General features: G+C 35.8%; 1 protein-coding gene across 1 annotated transcript in view; it reads right to left on the reverse strand.

Annotated features, from left to right (window-relative positions):
• The window catches only part of LOC106465569 (regulator of G-protein signaling 3-like), a 43,802-nt gene extending 39,475 nt beyond the window's left edge, over nucleotides 1-4,327 (reverse strand). The window contains exon 1 of the mRNA XM_013925796.2: nucleotides 4,246-4,327. The gene's annotated coding sequence lies outside the window, so the exon portion shown is untranslated. The remainder of the gene's footprint in view (nucleotides 1-4,245) is intronic.
• Between the last annotated feature and the right edge of the window lie 730 nt (nucleotides 4,328-5,057).

Here is a 5,057-nt window from a genome sequence, read left to right on the forward strand (position 1 = left end):
TTTATTATTTTCTACTCTTCTTTAGTTTCTAAGTCTTATTTCTATTTTTTTATGTTATTGTTTTTTATTTGCTGTTTCTAGTGCTCTACTTGTGTGTGTCATTGTCTAAGTTATCTTTCTTTGTTGTCGCTGATGCTACATATTAGTCTTCCCGCCAGTAAAAGTGAAGATTCATTTCGCATTTAAGCTCCCATTTGAAATTCTAATCAAGGTAAAATAAATACGTTTACACAGGCATCGATAAAAACGTTCAACGCTCTCAATACAGAGTATAGTATTTCTTAATATTCTTTTTGATTCAATTGGTTTAAAAACATTAAATGATTTAAATTTTTAATTTTGTTTTCATTGAATTATTGCGTTCTTTAACCCTCGTATCTCCAACAAAATTCAGGGTTCAGTAATTTCATAGCATTGCAACAACACGTGTTGAACTCTTTCCATGGCCAGTGAGAAGTGCTTGAGTTTCAAGTAGAGCTAAAAAATAAACGCAGAATGACAGACGGATTTATTATGCACGTGTAAAATAAGAGCGTTGTGAAAAGTAATGTTAACAGTAATGTACATTTGGGAGTTCATAGCAACGGAAATCCATAGAGCTTTTGTTTGTTTATTTCAAGTTAAGCACAAAGCTACACAATGCACTATCTGTGCTCTGCCCACCACGGGTATCTAAACCCGGTTTCGAGCGTTGTAAGTCCGTAGACATACCGCTGTGCCACTGGGGAGGGCTCCACAGGGCTAGATTTTAGTATAATCAACTAAGTCCCTTTCGGCGAAACCAGGTTTCTAGCGTTGTAAGTACGTAGATATACCGCTGTGCCAATGGGAAGTGTAGGGGGGGGGAGCTCCACAAAGCTAGATTTTAGTATAATCAACAAGTCCCTTTCGGCTACCACTGTAATTAAAATCAGTAAGATTGAGAGACATTTCACGAATCCTGTAGGGGTAATCGGATTTTCATGTAGCTGATTTTCTCACTGACTGATGTACGGATTTGAGAGTGCATAATTGTAGCTATAAGTTTAATCAATAACTAAGCGCTATAGGGATAAGTGATTAATTTCCACGATGAATTGTAGGGATCGTAATCTTACTTACAACGCAGGTTCATTTTTAGTTGTTTTCTGAAAATGATTTTTATAAACGTGCTTATAATGCAGATCATACAAGTTATTAACTATACTCTTTTACTCGTATTCATAAATTTTCCCCTGAAACATGTAGACTGATTTTACGACGCAGAAGGCGTTCTGTATCCAACGAAATGCGTGTGTTCGTCATTTCCAAAGACATGAGACTTAGATTAGTAAGTCTTGTAAATTTGTTTTCCTCCTCAGATTTCGCAAATGAAAATAAATTTTCCCCTGCAACATGTAGACTGATTTTACGACGCAGAAGGCGTTCTGTATCCAACGAAATCCGTGTGTTCGTCATTTTCAAAGACATGAGACTTAGATTAGTAAGTCTTGTAAATTCATTTGCGAAATCTGAGGAGGAAAACAAATTTACAAGCCACAGGTTTTTGTTCATTATGCGTGTGTTTTCTCCGTTTACAAACAGCACACAGAGAAATTCCACAGTAGAAATTATGCATACCAGCTATGATTTATGACCTGAGGTACTCCGGTTGCCTGAAAATTTACGGTAGTACAGACAGAAGTTTAAATAAAGCATTTTGTTCTTACAGACGTGGCGAAGTAAAATAAATATATCTAAGTAATAGAGTTTGTTTGTAATTAAGCACAAAGCTACACAATGGGCTATCTGTGCTCTGCCCACCACGGGTATCGAAACCCGGATTCTAGCGTTGTAAGTCCGCAGACATACCGCTGTGCTACTGGGGAGCAAGTAATAGAGAGAGAAACGCTGACAGGATGACGAGTGTAACTCCCGCAAAAGTAACAGGCTTGATAATTGGTCGATAATTTTCCTCATCACTTTTACTGTTGAATACTGGAATCAGTTGTTGTGTGTATATATACCAATGGATTTGGGAATATAATTCGCTTGTTCATTGTATAAAAAAGTTAAAATCTTTTCTGTGCCTTAGGCAAGACACATAGGATTGGTGCTTTCAAGCACCGGTGACACTGGTGACTCATCCCTCCTTGAGGGATGTCAGTCCATCGTAGTTAACCCCAACTATTCAGTTACGATTTGGTACATGTGTTACTTTTACAATTCTTTCGTTAACGTTTCGTTTACCTGATGTAAACCCACATTTAATGGATGAAAACAACGTTCAGAAGCTTCTAAAGTAAAACCAGAGGGAATCCTCAATAGCCACAGAACTTGAAATTATTTTAGGCAGGGTTAGAGTAAATTGACGTATGAGACTTTTTTTTCCCTTTTTATTAGCTATATTTCTGTGCGCGTATACTCGATTCGATTTTGTTAATCATCAGCCTACCCTCAAATTGAAATTCTTTTAGGTAGGATTAGGGTAAATTGACGTATGAGACTTTTTTTCCTTTTTATTAGCTATATTTCTGTGCGCGTATACTCGATTCGATTTTGTTAATCATCAGCCTACCCTCAAATTGAAATTCTTTTAGGCAGGGTTAGAGTAAATTAATTTATGAGATCTTCGGAGTGGTCAAATAATCAATCGAAAGGGTTTGACCTCCCAAGTCCAAAACTGTAATTAGATCTCATATCGGTCAAGAGATGTCGGAGCTTTGAGCTAAAAGTTTGTACTTGAAAAACTAAGAGCCATTCTATGAGCCGTTGTGCCGCGGCTAAATATTTTTTGCATTTATCCCTATATGTCTATAAAACACAGTAAAAACGAAATCTACTTCGTCTCCGTAAACAGTTGTATGTACTATCCTTTAAGAAGCCGCAACGGCGAAATGTCGGTTAAAATAAAAGTTCTTTTGTAAGTATCTGGAGTGTAAACGTAGTTTTTCTAACATTATTTTCCAAACGCGTCTCCTTACGTGTGTATATATATGCATGCGTGTGTGTGTATTTGAATATATTTAATTACATTTGCGAGTACATACGAAATTGTACTTTTCCTTGAAAACTGCTTACTCGTTTTTCTTTTTTTGTTGTTGTTTTTGTCAACTTTAAATGTTGATTACACAATGCCTGTTTAAAGTAAAACGTCGCATTCGAGCGTTTGATTTTCAGTATATTTGATTCGGTATTTTTCGCTTATTTTTGGCATTCTAAAGACGCTTGCAGTGAAGTAAATAAGTATTTCTGTGTGTAAAGAAATTTTGCACGGTTTTACTGAAAGTATTAAAACTAAAATCAAACTGCTAATAAAACTAAGCTACCGAAGTCTAAATCAAACAAAGGTGAACGAAGATAAAGGTGGACAAACGTAATAAAAGAGTTTCAGTTTAACATGAAATTATTGGAATCCAGGTAGTGCATTACGAATGACCACTAACTGCAAGTTACATTGCTTATCCTGTGTGTTAAAACGTTTCGCTAGTTTGTGTTTAATGATATGATAAACTATATGACAGATGGAATCCACATAGTGCATTAAGAATGACCACTGACTGCAAGTTACTCATAGGTGTAGTTTAACGAGTGATATAATACGAACTGCATACGGAATGAGGCAACTCTAAGTACACTACTTAAACAAACAAAACATTTGCAGTAATCACTGTTTCAAAACTCACATGTTAAAAGGATTGAAGTTGCACCATTATAATTACCATTTTTAAACGGGAAGAATCTATTCCGAATTAATTGTTTTGTCCTCACAGAAGCTCCACGTGTATAATATTTCAAGTTGTTTCTTTTTTATTATTTTAACCAGTCCAGTGTATGTTTTAAACCATTAAATATTTTACCTATTCACAACACAAGCAGCTTAAAAGATAAATATCTCGTTTCCAATAATTAACTCATTAGAAAATCTTAATGTAAATCCTTTCCAAGCGTGTATCGTGAGATAATGAAAGTGATGATAACAGATTTGAGTAATTGTCAGAGATGGAGCATTTTTCTTTATACTGTATTTTGCTTTCCTCGATATTACTCTCGACCAAAGAGAGGCTAAAGGATTCGTTTGTCTAAAGTCCTATTACTTGACTTTTTTTGTTTACAAACCTAAAAGTTTACGTGTAATGAAACAAGCAGCAAAAGCTGTCATTTACTTATTACACCAGAAAGTAAAACATTAAGTAAAGAACGAAGAACTCGTTCGTATAGAACATTTAACAGATTAAACTATTAATCAGTCTAACTTTACCCGAAAGATTCCGTTTTGTTTCTTACCTTCTCATATTCTGAGAAACGGAGTAGTTTAGACCATTTCAAACAAATCTGTAAAACCAGAAGTAAGACTAGCCAAGCAAGGATCCACCGAACATGCGAGTCAGCCAGAAAACTAGGAAAGCGTTAGATGATGCTACTAGCAGTCGTTACACGGAGTAAGGAGAGAAATGGGAGTGAAATGCGCGAACTCCGAAAAATGAAAGATCGCGCACTAAAGCTGTAAGCGTCACTGTAGTACAAATAACATAAAATAATGTAATTTAAGCTTTTTTCGCTTTCTTGTTGGGAGCCAGGTTTTATGTCGGTATAGACGATTTACGTTTTTGTTAAAGTGAAGGACCTAAAAAAAAAAGAAAAGGTTTTGTGGATAGGAAAATGTGGTTTTATTTGTTTTTATCAAAGCAATGACTCAAGAATAATAAATACGCACGGTCAACAAAGATGGCTTAGGAACGCTTTATGAAATATTATATAAATACGATATAAAAGTATAACCAGAACAATTCATATTTACTAGATTAATTTATTAATCTATGGACGATATATATACAAGGAATATAAGTACAAGTAGTACATTGTTACTGCATGCTGTTATACACTATAACAAAATGGCCAGGTGGTTAGGGCGCTCGACTCGCAATCTGAGGGTCGCGGGTTCGAATCCTCGTCCCACCAAACATGCTCGCCCTTTCAGCCGTGGGCGTTATAATGTGACGGTCAATCCCACTATTCGTTGGTAAAATAGTAGCCCAAGAGTTGGCGGTGGGTGGTGATGACTAGCTGCCTTCCCTCTAGTCTTACACTGCTAAATT

Source organism: Limulus polyphemus, unplaced genomic scaffold, assembly GCF_000517525.1.
Source record: "Limulus polyphemus unplaced genomic scaffold, Limulus_polyphemus-2.1.2 Scaffold1983, whole genome shotgun sequence".
Taxonomy (NCBI): Eukaryota; Metazoa; Arthropoda; class Merostomata; order Xiphosura; family Limulidae; genus Limulus; species Limulus polyphemus.